Raw genomic sequence first — 17,094 nt, 5'->3', positions numbered from 1 at the left:
ATCCTTTATTCAATCGTACGAAATGGAACTCATCACTAGTTCAAGTTCCTCGGATTCCGATATGGATTTCCACTCGAGCTCCGAAAGCAGTGTAACCAGAATGAATCAACCAATCATCCATCCCCAATTCATCTGATGGGTTCGTAGTTGACTTAATCAATGAAGACGAGAATAAGTCGATCCTTTCTACCAACCGAATTCTCCTCTTGACGAAGAACCTGAAGCACTTACAGGCGAACATGTTCGTAATACCATTTTCTCTCTCATTTCCAGGATAACTCGCAATGATTATATACTATCTCAAATTCTAAATCTTATTCAACCGTTCTCCTAACCGACAATCATCCCGGAGTAATAGAAGAAGTCAACGAGCTTCGCGCTCGAGTAATAAATTTGGAGAATATGGTGCAAAACGTACCAGCTTCAGCAACGTCGCCAGCATCAACAGTACCATCACCACCAACAACAGAAATATCCGCATCCCATACCTCAACATCACGATTTGTAACCCGAGCATCAACGTCATACGCACCATAGATACGAAGGAGTACCAACAACAATGAACGATGAAGTATTGATCCATAACTTCATAAAAGAAATATTATGTGAAGAAGAGATATTATGTGAAGAATATGTGGTTTTTAAAAGTTTTAAAGATTACTATTCTAGCTCAAACCGAAAAGCAAATGAGATTAATATCATATTAACTCATTAAATCCATGATTGCATCTGAAGAAAATATATATGTATATATTTTTTCATAAAGATTGTAATTAAAAGTTCTTTTGTACAAACTGTTAATGGTGAAAATATTTTAACGGGTAGGTAATACCCGAGGAATATTTAGATTTCACATTAATAAGTTACACTGTACATTCTTTAAATCCGATTCAACAATCATTTACTATCCTACTTACAACCACAGATATACGTATCCGTTCACCAAAGAATGACCATTTTCATTCAAATTTAATTTCATATTCGGATTTTGACCGATCAAAATTCAAGTCAAGATTTAACAGAAGACATCACTTTTAGATTCCTACATCTTTCAAAGCCATACTTTGAATTAAAAAATGTGCCAGATCCATTGACGTATTATTACTGAAAATAACTTTATAATACCTTTCCAAAATTTGCAATTTTGTCACAGCTCCAGCAAATCCACTTTAACTTTCATTCGGATTAGCCTTATTGTAACTTTGATATATAAGTCTGCCACTTGATTTCATCTTAAACCTCAATTGTATCTTAACGATTACAATCTGCGTTCAAACCTTCCACAATTCTTGAAAACACCTCAATCGATTGGATGAACCAACCGCACTTCATCTACGAAAGAAAAGGTTGATACATATAGTTATGCATCTAAAAAACTCACGGAAACTGAGTAAACGTTTAACACATAGTTGTGCTAATTCCTTAGTGTCATTATTACCCAAAATAACTTTGCAATTCCTTTTCTAAATTAGCCAATTTTCTCAGAGCTCCATCACGTCAACTTCGACTTTTCGTCCGAAACAACCTTCTTATAACCTTGATATATATGTGTGTTCTTTTATTGATAACTGGTAACCTTTTATATTCCACCATATTACCATCGGCGTTTAATCATCTAAAAACACAATTCTCCTGAAACCACCCCGGATTAATAACCGACGATTCAAATATGGCTGCATTAAATGCAGAGAAAACAGTAAAATTGTAGATGACCTAAATAGCCAAGAGTTTGATGATAAAGAATGGAGTGTTGGGAACGCTCGATAGAAAATTTGGTACTGAAAAACGGATTGAGCTAACCATGAAGGAGACCAAGGACAAATACAAGGACCAAACCTTATGTTCAAAGAATTCAGGTAATGTTGTATCCGATGAAATCTTTAAAGAATATCTTACCCTGAGGTCATGTTAAAATCTTGCGAAAAAAAAAAATCTTTCTTCATCAACCTTCGAACTTAGAAATTCCAAAATATCATCATAAATATCTTCGATATTTCTGAAGATATTTTCATAAATATTCTCGTCCGAAATTATATACCTCTTCGTGCTATCTGTATTCCATTATATTAGAAACTTCTGTAAAATTTAGGTATAAATTGTGGAGAAGTGTTGGAAATTGAAGCATGTGTTAGTATAATATAATGACGCCCGGTCAACGTGATTATATTACAGTAAGTCATGTTGAGTTTCTAATGGAACGTGATAAAGGATCACAAATCATACCTTTATCATGGACCATGTTACATAACTCTTTCATTCTACTTAACCTCTGAACATATCAAGGAAATATATTCTTGATAGTTCCATTCTCAGAAATTCGGGTAATTCGACAAATCAAATCGTGCTATTACCTATCCTTTCTACTTAGTATATAATGATTATTCAAAACTTCATACCTACGAATTCTGGACCATTATTCGCTTGATTTAAAGTCGGGAAGAGAAAACAAAAGCATGAAACTTCTAAATATAAGGGAAAATATAAAGTCCAACAATAACACAGGAATTACAAACCGTGTATGTCAATACGTATAGCAATATAAAGACACGGGAGAATGAAATATACTATAACCCCAAGGTAATAGTAGAAGTGAATAGATTCCTCCGGTGGTAAATGAAAAAGGAGGAAAACAGAAGCGATTATTAGAAGAATGACAAGAATCAGAACTGGATTAAGCATTTTCACAATCTTTGAGAGTATGAATTGAGGAAGAAAGTATTGGAGTGGTGGAAATGGTGGAACGGAAGAGGTAAATTTATAGCGAAATATCAGACAGAGTAATCGAGGCAGATCATCACATTTAATTAAAGAGATCATAAATTCCTTAAATCCTGAAGAATCAAATCTTTTAGTTTTCGAAGATTTTCTCCGAAATTCCTTAAATTTTGGAATTCAAACAAGACAACGTCAAAAGCTAAGACGCACCTTATTTTCTAAATTCAAATGTGACTACGTCAAAAGTTAAATCTCTATTTCACTCTTTTGTGACAGCTTCACTCGTACGCTTCACATAATCGAATCGTTTTATATATATTAATCAATAATGATAAAACTCTATTTATCAACTCATATTCGTCATGAAAACATTTTAATTGTTAGCCATGACCACCTCACTCAAATTTCGGGACGAAATTTCTTTAACGGGTAGGTACTGTGACGACCCAGAAATTTCTGACCAAATTTAAACTTAATCTTTATATGTTTCGACACGATAAGCAAAGTCTATTAAACTGAATCTCCAAAAAAAAAGTTTGAACTGTTTTAATATATTCACTTAACCTTTGACCATTTCTGACGATTCACGAACAATTGGGTGTAATTAAATATGTATGTATATATATATATATATATATATATATATATATATATATATATATATATAAATATAAGTAATAATTAATATAACATTATTTAATCATTTGGAAATTGAATGTGTAAAATAAGATACAAAATAATTAAGTGTAATTTAAAATGAATTTATATATATAAATATATATGACTCTATGTAAAATTGTAACGACCCTGGATTTTCCAACGTTTATTTATTAATAATTTTTATTATTAATACGTGTGATTAAACGAATGTACGTTATTACATTTACATGTTGCCATGATTGCCCGAACTTGACTTTAATTGTCCGAAACGTCTTTGTGACACCCGGAACTTTCACGAATAATATTTTTAGATATTATTTGCATTCATGATTAAGTTTATTAATCATTTTAATTAACTATGGTGATTAGTTAGTTACTTGGGCTTTAATTGGATTTATTTGTTAATAACTTGGAACTTGGGCTTTATATTTGTACATGGACTTAAAGAGCCCACCCTACACCATACATGGACTTAACTAGCCCATTCTACTTCATGTAAGTATCACTTTAATTTGTAACTAGTTAGTTAACTTGCATGGAATCTAGTTAACATGTAATTCCCATAAACAACCATCTAGTAACCACCTTTTATAAGCTTTACATGTATAAACCTAGTGGACTTATCCCTCCCCCTTGGAACCCCTCCTAACCATCGACATTGGGATGTAAAAGGGGTAAGTTTTCATTTTTTTTTACTACTTGTTCACTAGTACCTTTCATTCATTTCTCATTCTCAAAACACACACTTCAAACTCACTTTCAAATTTCTCTCTAACACTTGTAAGTAACATGAAGTTTTTCTCTTCTTCTTTCTTGATTAAAACCAAATTCAAACATTCCATAATCATCATCATACTTTGTTTGTTTTAATCTTTGTTTACTTGTGTTGATTACTAGTAGTTGTTAGTTATTTACTTACCTGGTTTCAAGAATCTAACTTACTAGTTTTATTCTTCATTATATCTTGTATTTATCAAGAACACTTAAGAACATAACTTACTAGTTATGGTTCTACATATACTTTCTTAAAAGATTGCAAGTTCATGTGTTGTTAAAGACATACTTGAAGCTCATGAAGTAAACTTTAAAGTTTACTTTCTAAAGATCAAACTTTGGTTTGAATCTTTAAAGCATGAACAACCATGAACCTTTTCTTGTTTATTTAAGTTTACTTCTTCATTTTATGCACTTTAATTTCATGTAGTTAGTTTATATGGTCAAGTACTACAAGTTAGTCTTGATCTCATATCTCTTGAACAAATTAAGTTAACTTTGAAAGTTCAAGAACACACAAATAAGTTTTCTTTAAATATAACTTTGGATCTAGACTTTTGAGTCTTGGATCTTCAAGATCAAACTAAGAACTATGTTCTACTACTTATGATCTTGATTAGTTAGTTAACTTTCAAGTTTATAGTTCAATATTTCTATTATAGTTCATGTAAGTGTCAAACCTAAGACTTTGATGTAACTTTGGTTCATCAAACTACATGCAACTCTTAAGTGAGTTGTGCTTCATGTCTTAGACTTGCACTAGGGTTATGATGGTCAAAACTTGGTTAAGATGATGTAGATACATCAATGAGTTGTACACTTGAAACTATATGCATCAAGGATGAGAACCATGATGAACATCAAGCACCAAGACCACCGGAACCCTTTTAAACTCACTGTTTCTGTCCAAAAGCTACTGATCTGATGTTTTTGTAACAGACCAGTAGACCTGGGCTGTTCTAACCTTTATTTTTAGATAGAACTTTTCGAGTAGATAACTTTTCATATAGGACTCATCTTAATCCGAGTTACGGTTTATGATTTATGGCCCTCCGATCGTCACTATGTCCTTTAACGTTGTGCAGAAATTTCTGACCTACTCGCACTTAGACCGTCGCCACGGTCAAACGAAGATGAGTTTGCTTCTGGAATTTTTACCACACTTAAAGGACTCATATACGGAGCCATATCCACTGGTCTCACCTTAATTCAGTAAGGGTAGAGGCCGTGGTGACTGATCAAAGTCAGCCTTTGTTTTAAACTACTTTCAGGAACGAAACTTACTTTACGCCTTTTGTTTGATGATGAATGATGACGACCCTTAAGACCTTATTTACATACTTTTAAACCTATTCAGCCGATTTACTAACTTAGTACTATTTGACTTAGGTTGAGGAATTCAGACCGTTTACTTGCACACCTTTCCCGACTACTACTTTACCGCTACCTATCATTGTGAGTTATAGCATTCCCTTTTTACTTTAACTTATTTTGGGAACTGAGAATACATGCGGATTTTATGTTTTACATACTAGGCACGAGTACTTAAACTTATATATGTGTGGGTTATACAACGGCATAAACATTCCCTTTAGCTCGGTAACGTTTAATCATCGGTTTTTGAACCGTGAACGCGAATCTTAGATATGGATCCATAGGGTTTGACATCCCCACTCGGGCTAGTCGTGCTAGCATTTAATGAGTGTTTAATACTTCGTAGACATACGCACTTGCCAAGTGTACTTTCAGGGGGTATAAACGTTAAGTTAGTTACCAAGTGCCCACGGTTAACATATACTTTATCATACTGTTTTGAAACGCTCTTTGTAGCACTGAAATCTCGTGGCCTACCTTACATACTGTTATACTTAAACTATAGCTCACCAACCTTTGTGTTGACGTTTTTAAGCATGTTTTTCTCAGGTGCTTGAGGTTAGCTTCCGCTGTGTACTAGTCGTGCTGTAGACACCCGCTGCTTAGAGTTGTCATCGCATGAACTACTTTATTTTGCATTCAAACATTCGTACTTTTGAACTATGACTTGTAACGACCATTGTGGTCACATACACTTATTATTTGCTTCTACTTAGTGAAGCATGCTTTTGAAATGTAAAACATTTGATGTCGGTTATGACATCACCTTTTTATCGTGAATGCAACTTCTTTAATTACAGCATATAGTACTTAACCTTGTAATGATCCTGTTGTTGATGATTCGTACACGATGGTTTTGTACGGGGCATCACAAAAATCATTATGATATGTATTTTGTAATCTATAAATAATAAATACTCAATAAAAGCTATTACATAATAATACTATTAACTATTACAAGCTAAAAATAAAAATATATAATTATTATATTATTACTATTAATATTAAAACTCAATATTAGTATTATTAATATTATTAGTATTGTTATTACTACCATTACTAATATTATTGTTTGTATTACTATTATTAGGATTTTTATTATTTTAAAAAAATATTATTATTATTAATATAGTTATTAATTATAAATATCAATTAAATACAAATTATAAAGTTAAATAATTATGTGAAATCTGTTTTCCTTTCCTTATCTACCTTTAACTCGTTTTTTTTTTCTTCTCCCTGTTCCACTTGTGAATTAATGTCGACAAATAAGGAATCAAGCTGACTTACTCTCTTACTTTTGGTTATTCATCATTATCTATCTATCCTCTATTTTCTACAACTACCTCTCTCTATATATACAATTACATATAAGATATAGATGGCAGAGATATTCAACACCCATCATTTTCCTACACTGTGCTAAATTGATAATTTTGTTCGAGGTCTTTGCGTTTATTTCACTTTCTGTTCCATATCACCATCTATCAATATCTATCTATCAAATATATATCACAAGAGTTAAATTATGGATACTGTTTTAACTTTTGCCTTTTGACTTCCTAATCACCTAATATACAATATACATATTCATAGAATGATATATACACAGATATGCAAGTGCAATGCATATTACTAACTATCACCAAACAACAAGCACACTTTCTCCTTCTTAAGAACATCGGCCACTTTTATATCACCAACACAGTTCTCCGTTACCACACACCACACCTATAATCACCATCTTCATAAAAGCCGAGACATGATGAGATCACCACCACTTTACCATAACCGTCACCACCTTACCTTGATCACCATCGAACCATTATCAACATTTAATCACCATCATAACCTCAACCCCATCAACCCACTGCTACTGCCTTCGGTCATCAAACAACTGCCTGCTACCACCATCAACTACCACCATAACCGACCCACTTCGTTATTATTCAGATGCTATACCTATACTTCTGTTTTTCTGTTTACTCCTCGATGAACAAAACCATCAACCACCATCATCACCTTTTCTTCACTTTCTAACACCAATATCCACCACCATCGACACCTATACATCACTCTTTAATTCACCAATACATCACCACAAACTATCACCCACGACTACAATTGTTTCAATCATCATCGCTGCATCATTAGTATGTTTTTGTTTCGATCTTAAACCCAATAAACCCGCTCGATCCTGCTGCGTTTATTTATATATATATTCCTGTTTTACCTACAAGGGAGATGAAGATAAAGAGGAGGTATTAAATTTAAAAATGCATTATTTTAGCAAGCTATGGGAAAAAGGCATACATGTGGAACATATTATAACATTAGTGCAGACAATTATAAACAAGTAATTCCCACTTGATGAATATATGGTGGTCAACAAACTCTACCTCACTTACTCGCTTTCCTTTTCTTTTTTGTTAAAAGTATATGTGGTGTATTATTTAAAGTAGTAATGGGGAACCGAAATTCTAGCAAATATGATCACAGATTATGAAAACATGATATGGATTAGTTCATGGTAATGATTGAAAAAAAAATGAAAGTGGTACCACTAGGATAAAAAAAAAAGAGAAAAAGGGATTGGAACTCTACTGTAGGATATATGCTTTTGATTTCCATCTTGTTTTGAACTAGCCGAATTATTATCCAAGCCTTAAGCCTAATATAATACATGGTATAATTGTTATAACGTATGATGATGATATATGATAAAGAAAGTGGGTTTTTAATGAACTTCCTTATTTTACTAAGTGGGCTCAAGAAAGTAATAGGGTTTTTTTTTTAAAAAAGGGCTAGGCTTAAATAACTATTGGGCTGTAAAATTTTCTCTGTTGGGCCGATGAAAAAGTTTGACGATTTATAGAAGGTGACGGGTAGTTAATGAAAGGAATTACGATTAGAAAATAATGATATAATGAAGGTGGTAATGAGCCTGTTTATGTATTAATGACAATAAATAAGTTGGAGATGATGCGTGAATTATGATTATGATGATGGTTAGGACGAAGACGATGATGATTTACAGTATATATATGAACGTATGATGTAGACGATACATTAATGATGATTTGTATGATGATATGTGATATAAAGTATTGATGATAAATCGACGTATGATGATTACGGTTATGATTAAGATGATGATGTTAGAGTGACAGGTATTATGAGTTAAAAGAGTTTTAGGTGCTAATTAAAATAAAAAAAAAATAAGGAATGGAGGATTTGTTAGAAAGGGTTTCGGGTTAGTGGGAGGACGCGGGATCGAGCCCGGGTTGGGGCCAATATTCTCCCTTTAAGAAAGCCTTTGATGTAGTCATTCAAATTTTATTATAATCATCATTATTATTATTATTATTATTATTATTATTATTATTATTATTATTATTATTATTATTATTATTATTATTATTATTATTATTATTATTATTATTATTATTATTATTATTATTATCATTATTTTTATTATTATTTTTATTATCATAATTATTAGTATTATTATTAGTAATATTATTATCATTATAGTTATTAATATAAATATTGGTATTATTATCATTAGTCGAAAAATTGTTATTTTGATAGTTATTGTTAATATTATTATTATCATTAGTATTAACACGATTTTAAGATTATTATTATTATTATTATTATTAATAACATTAATATTAAATTGAGAATATTATTAGTAATATCATTATTAATAAAATTACCACTTTATTAAAACTAACATTTTTATTAAAATTATCACTATTATTATTATTATTATTATTATATTATAACAAATAAAGATTTTTCTATATAAAAATATATTTACGACATAAAACATGTCTACATTAATATTTGGTAATAAATATTAATTATCTAGTTAAAGTATATAAAAAAAAATATAAACATATCTAATGAGGTTATTAATGAAACATTAAAATAACAACTATATCATTAATAATATGTAAATTTGTTCGATTACCATTATACGTGTTAATATATATATATATATATATATATATATATATATATATATATATATATATATATATAAATGTTATAGGTTCGTGAATCCGAGAATAACCCTGCACTTGCTCAATGTCGTCATATGTATTTTTACTACAAAATACATTAGGTGAGTTCATTTGCTCCCTTTTACTCTTTATATTTTTGGGACTGAGAATACATGCGCTATTTTTACAACTGCTTTATTAAATGCTTTTGAAATATATTTTGAACTGCGAATACATGAAATGCTTTTATAAATGTTTGACGAGATAGACACAAGCAAAACATTCCTCGAATGAATTATTATGCAGACAGAAGTTCTGCGGATTATTGTTGAATTATGTGGACATGATAATTGCCACCGTTGAATTATGTGGACATGATAATTGCCACCGTTGAATTATGTGGACATGATAATTGCCACCGTTGAATTATGTGGACATGATAATTGCCACCATTGAATTATGTGGACATGATAATTGCCACCAATTGATATGAATGTTATGTATCTAGAGAATGATTTTATACACAGGTTATGTGTATGTTATTTTTGTGCACGAGATATGTGTACGGTTACTAAGATTTATGAAAGATGATTTCGTACACGAGAAAGGTGTACTGTATTTAAAAGATATCGCATGTACATTACAGGTGGGTATAGGATTCGGGCCCATTTGTACCATGCAGCATTTAAATCTTGTGGTCTATCAAAATTACAGAATTTTATTGTTTTATGATAAACTTATGAACTCACCAACCTTTTGGTTGACACTTTAAAGCATGTTTATTCTCAGGTTTAAAAGAAATCTTCCGCTATGCATTTCCTCATATTACATGGAGTCGTTCATGGCATATAGAGGTCAGAACCTCGCAATGGGAACAACTGTTGAAGACTTCGTCCAGATGGATTAGGACGGGTCACTACACTTTTGCCAAACATAACTCGTCTACCTCGGACCACGGGTTCATCACGACTCCGGTTCATCTTGCCCTCGTTTTTTTGGTCGGTTCTTCATCAACCATTTTTTCTTTTCCTTTACCGCAAACACGTTGAGACGTTGGTGTTGTTGTTGGGACCACCACGTCTTGAACCGATTGCGCGCTCGATTCGCTAAGTTGTTGATTAGACTTCCAAGCCAAAAATTGTTCCATTTCTTCGGGACTCGTCAAGGGGGTTTGTGGGACTTGAGATTGTGGAACTTGTGTTTGATGAGCGTAATTTTGAAACGCGGTTGGTACGTTGTGAAAGGGTGTAAACGGATTCCATTGACTAGAGTATGGGTTCATGGGATCGTTTAGATTATTTGGATGGTTTGGATGGTTTGCGAGATAGTTGGAACCACCTCGGTTGGAAAAATTCGGATTAATTTGGTTGGGAAAGTTGGAATTTCCTTGATGCTAGACATTTTTGAAGATTAAATTTGTGAGTGTATAGAATTGTAGAGAAAAAGAGTGAAAGATGTGTGAAAAAATGATGAGAATTGGTGAGTATTTATAGGATATAAAATAAATAAATAAATAAATAAATAAATAAAAGGAATTCGACCGTTGCCAACGGTCAAACCACACAACGGATCAAAAAACCCAATGTGACGATCCTTCCAAATCCTTTTGGACGAATACATCATTTATTGATTTCATAGTGAGGCTTTGACCTCTATATGAATCATTTTGTAAACATTGTATTCTTTTGAAAAGGCACACCATAAATGAATATATAAATCTAAGGTTTTCGACGTCTGATGATTTCTACGTAAAGACAATCACCGTATATAATAGTTTACAATACTACATCCGTTGACAATACAGTCAAAACAAGATACATGGTGATGATTTTGTGAATGCAAAGTTTTCTTGAATAAAGCATGTATGACTCCATGCACATAGCTTGTATAACGTATAAGCAAACAGCGGAAGACTTCTAGAAACATGAGAATAAACATGCTTAAAAGTGTCAACACAAAGGTTGGTGAGTTCATAGTTATAATGTTGCGCATAATCTGTATATATAGGTGGATCACAAGATTTCAGTTGTTTCATCCGAAACGTTTATCAAAATATTCTACGAAATTGAGCACCCTGGTAACTAAACTTTAACGTTATAATCAGTACCCCTGTTTTAACATACACGCAACCAACATGTACAATACACGCAATCCAACGTGTACTAACCTCAAATAGCATTCGTCTGTTTTATAGTTCAGGCTAGGGTTTCTATACCTGGAACAGACGAGGATGTCAAGCCCTATGGATCCATATACAACTATTCGCGCCCACCGGTTCTTATAACCGGCAGCTACTAGTTACCAAAGCTAAGGAATTTTCGGTTCAAACTCAGTGTAGAATTTAGTATGTACTTATATCCATTGCGTTTAAAATAAAGTGCATGTATTCTCAGCCCAAAAATATAGATTACAAAAGCAATTAAAAAGGGAGCAAATGAAACTCACTTTAGCAGCACATAAGGTCATTCACCAAAAAGTGACCGAAACTCGGAATGCAAAATTAACCGTAGATCTCAACCTAGAGAACATATGTTGGTCAATACATGTCTGATAAGCTAGATTGGGTAATAGTGTATCACAATCCTAATGCTCGAGACCGACATGTAAAAGTTAGCAAAAGTCATCTCAAAAGTCAACCTGACCCAATATGATCTTTAAATCTATTCATGTTTATTATTATAATATAAGTCTTGATAATTGAACGAATTTATAGTTTATCAAACTCAAAATATTATTTATTTCAGGAGCTATATTATATTTGAATTATCATGGCAATCGAAAATATTTTATTATTTCACATAGTTTTCCAATACTTGTAAAATCAGATTATATTGTTAATAAAGCTTTAAAACCTGATAAGACAGTCAATTTTGACAATTGTTTACCATAACGAGACATGCCTTATATAGAAATTCATTTACTCGATTCGTAATATCTAAAAATCCAATTTATCAATCTCATAGATAAGTTGTTTAAATATTAATTTACAATTTCAAACACAATTTCAATTAACATCAAACATAATTCAGTTGACCATATATTTTAATCCGTTCATTGAAATCACGCGATTTCTAAATGAAAAGTTAATAATTTTTCGGCAGCTTTCCAAAAACATGCATATCATATACTTTATACCAGTAGCATATGTATCAAATTCGTGATTCATCATAAACTATCTAACTACAAAATTAAAGTATACAAGCATGCATAAATATATATACTCGAGCACTAGACATGTATACACTATTAATATTTTAAAAGACAAGATATGAATGCTCACGTATCAATATTGTGATTCAATATTGCAGGAAAGTATGTAGACGCAACAGAGATGATAAACACTAGGTTGACCTTTGACTCATGATCATAACCCCCAAGCAATACCCATAACCTCCATAGCTATAACCTATAATTTCCTTAGTTTAAAACGGTTTGAAAACCCATTTTGAAAAATAAAAATAAATTGATGCGGAGTATAGATACAGAGTAATATAAAAATTTATGTTTGTGAGTATGTTGTTCGACAATATACACACACACACACACACACACACACATATATATATACATGTATATAATATAATAATATAAATATAATAATATAATAATAATAAACGTGTTACACAGTGTAGCCGCCTCAAATATGTCGACAGAAATTACACGTTTCGCGTAAAGATTACACTTCCCGTGTAATCTTTTAAAACATTACGCGTTTCGCGTAGATAGGTACGCGATCCGCGTATGGTGTCTTCACGAAAGTTGTAGATTTTTGAGTTACGGACGCCTGGACACCGAAATCACTCTTTTTTGAGTCAGTATGATTTAGTTATGATTTTGCTCGTGCAAGTGCACAGGTTTAGTGATTTCCATCATTTTAACTTGCAATCTTGAGATGAAATGTTGTAGTCTTTTGGTGCTCATTAGAAATCTTTATTTTATCATTTTTTTTATTTTCATATCATTGAAAATCCATAAAAATATTTTAACAATCAAATTCTATTATATCGAAAAACGTGTCTGTACTAAATCGAATAACTATAGTTCTCTAAAACTAATTACATTCACATCTTTTTATCGAAACGTTGTAATAATAAAAATCTATTATTTCAAAGAACGCTTTCATATATTTGAACTAAATCGAATAAATATAATTTAGTTTTCCAGAATTAGTTATATTCAAAATCATTCTTTAAAAGGTTTCATCTATATCGTAAAACTTTTTCAATATTAAGAAAACTAAATAATTAACTTATCAAGAGACACGAGACAATTATTGTAAAGCATGCATTGAAAATTAAGCAGGAATCTCTACTAACTTTTGTCCAGTTACCCTTAATTGATACTTTTGTTCTTACTTGTAAATCACTTTTCCATTTTCCGAATATTGTTAAAATGGAAAGATTTCTCAAATCAATGTGGACCTCTCAACAGAGATTCGTAATCATATCACAATGTTTCTGATAATTCAATCATTTGATATTATCTTCTGATTCCATCGATAAACATAGTGAAGCAAATACGTTCATGTAAAGTATTATACGTTTAATACTTTGTTAACATTCTCAAGTTATAATATATATATATAATGGTTCGTGAATCGTCGAAATTTGGTCGAGACTAAATGAATGTATGAACACAGTTTATAATTCTTGGGATTTAACTTAACAAATTTTGTTTATCGTGTCGGAATAATATAAATATAAAGTTTAAATTCAGTCAGAAATTTCCGGGTTGTCACAGTACCTACCCGTTAAAGAAATTTCGTCCCGAAATTTGATTGGGATGGTCATGGCTGACAATAAGTATGTTTTCATGGCGCATACGAGCTGAAAATTAGAGTTTTATCATCATTGAGTAATATAGATAAAACAATTCGATTTTGTGAAGAGTACGAGTGAAGTTATCACAAAAGAGTGAAATGAATAAATGTAGATTCGTCATATCTTTTGACGTAGATATGATTAATTTCCGGAGTTCAAGGGATTTAGAGAAAATCTTCGTAATAAGATTTGATTCTTCGGTAATTAAGGAAATTAGGATCTTCTTTGATTAAATGCGATAACCTGTCACGATTGCTCTGTCAGATTTTTCGCTATAAATCCACTCCCTTCGTTTCTTTATTTCCACAGCTCACCTTCTATTCTTCCTCCCTCAACTCATACTTTAAAGTATTCGTCAATATGCTTCATCCAGTTCTGATTCTTGATATACTCCTAACTTTCATATCTATCATTCTTCTTTTTCATTTGCCACCAGAAGAATCTATTTACTTCTACTATACTCTTGGTTTTATAGTGTTTTTAGTTCTCCCGTGTCTTTATGTTGCTATATGTATCGATATATATGGTTTGTAATTTCTGGGTTATTGTTGGGTTTTATATCTTCTCTTATATTTCGATGTCTCTGCTTCTGTCTTTCTATAACCATTGACATCTACGGTTAATACTCTCTTCCATTTGCTGCGATTTATACTCCAAATTATATTTCGGAGCTTCATGCTTTTGTCTTCTCTTCTCGACTTCAAGTTAAACGAATAATGGTTCAAAATTCCTAGATATTAATTTCGGAATGAACATAGTTAATGTTCTAAGAAAGAAATTGTAATAGCACGGTCTTGATTTGTCAAATTACCAGAATATCCGAAAAAGACCGAATCATCAAGAAAAATATTTTCTTGATATGTTTAGAGGTTAAATAGAATGAAAGAGTTATGTGTCATAACCCGACCTTAACCATAAGGACGATTACAATAATATATGATTTCATCGTGAGGTATTGACCTCTATATGCGACATTTTTCAAAAATTGCATTCGTTTTTACAATACAAACCACAGCTTTTATTACAAATACAAGGTTTAAACAACTTAATAATGATTATCGTTTAGCGATAATCTTAGACTTACAAACTTTACATGTGATAATAACAATACGACTTCCAACATATTTTACATTACAAATCCTCCGATATGCAGTTTTATTTTTGACACAAATATGCATACTCAAGATCTTGCTTAAATTCAACATGTTGTAGCGGAAGCTTTTAGTTATCACCTGAGAATAAACATGCTTAAAACGTCAACATAAAGTTAGTGAGATATAGGTTTAATGCCGGCAGCGTTATAAATATAGACCACAAGATTTCATTTATAAACGTTTTAATAAAAATATTCTAGGTTGTTGAGCACTTGATAACCATACTTAACATTTAATCAACGTCGCATATTCCCTTTATTATGAAATCTTACTACACCGTACCAAGTGTAGTCACCGAAACGAAGTACTGTGCAACCGTTGAATACTGGTCGTCCAGTCCGGTTGGGGTTGTCAGGCCCGATAGATCTATCAACAGGATTCGCGTTTACAATACCTCATGTAAATAATAGTTACCAAGTTACAGGGAAGTATGCCAGTGGTACAACTCAACGTAGAATATATATTTTTAATCACTTATGTCCATAACGTAAATCATAAAATGCATGTATTCTCATCCCGAAATATTTAGAGTTTAAAAGTGGGACTATATACTCACTTTTGCCTTGAAGGTATTTATCACGACTTGGTCTCCGATAGATATCACGAACCTAACCATATATATAATATATCAACATATTTTCTTTTTAAGTAATCGTTACATATATATATATATATATATATATATATATATATATATATATATATATATATATATATATATATATATATATATATATATATATATATACTTTTAATACTTTTAATATTTTCTTAGTCCGTAGTTAGCAGTCCGATGTTAGTGGTCCACAATTAGTTGCTCAATAAAATAAATAAAGACCCCATCATATTCGTATTGATCAGAATTAATCTTGACCCATGGTACCATGTTGTCAAATGACGTGTTGCGTACATAAAGTACCGTGTTGTCAAATGACGTGTTGCGTACAATCATGAGGTCTTATGATTAATCTTCTCGTGTTGTTTACGGGTGGTCTTGAAATATATAAAATCAAATCATAAGTAAATATATAGAAATATCATATTAATTAGAAATATATGATTAATTTAATTTTTCTCCAAATATTTTCGTAGCTAAACTAGCTTCGCATACCCGATCTTGTTTTAGTCGTAGTTTCTTCATTACAACTCCGTTTTTGTTGGTTCAACTTGCCACTTCCTTGGATCGAGTCAACTTTTAAGAATATGAACTGAAAATACCTTAGGTTGTATTCGAAATCACAGGTTATAGGTCAAACTTTGGTGAAACTTATGAAAGTGATCATTTTCCATCATAAAAACAACATTTAATGATCATTTTTCTAAAAATACTTACACTTTGAGTTAAACCATGAAATTTTTATGTGTTAATATATTCATAAGAAATATCATTTTTCCAGAACATGAACTTCCAATTCAAAGCTTAAGATAGTTTTTAATTATCCAACCCAAAACAGCCCCCGGTTGCACTCCGACGACGTAGATTCAGTTTTTAAGATGTTCTTTGTAAAACCAAGTTATATCTTGTTAAGTTAGCATATCATTATGATATATTATAGGTATTGAAGTGTTTTAAAAGTTAAGTTAGAAGGA

The sequence above is a fragment of the Rutidosis leptorrhynchoides genome, chromosome 9, assembly GCF_046630445.1.
Source record: "Rutidosis leptorrhynchoides isolate AG116_Rl617_1_P2 chromosome 9, CSIRO_AGI_Rlap_v1, whole genome shotgun sequence".
NCBI lineage: Eukaryota > Viridiplantae > Streptophyta > Magnoliopsida > Asterales > Asteraceae > Rutidosis > Rutidosis leptorrhynchoides.
This window is presented reverse-complemented; position numbering follows the sequence as displayed.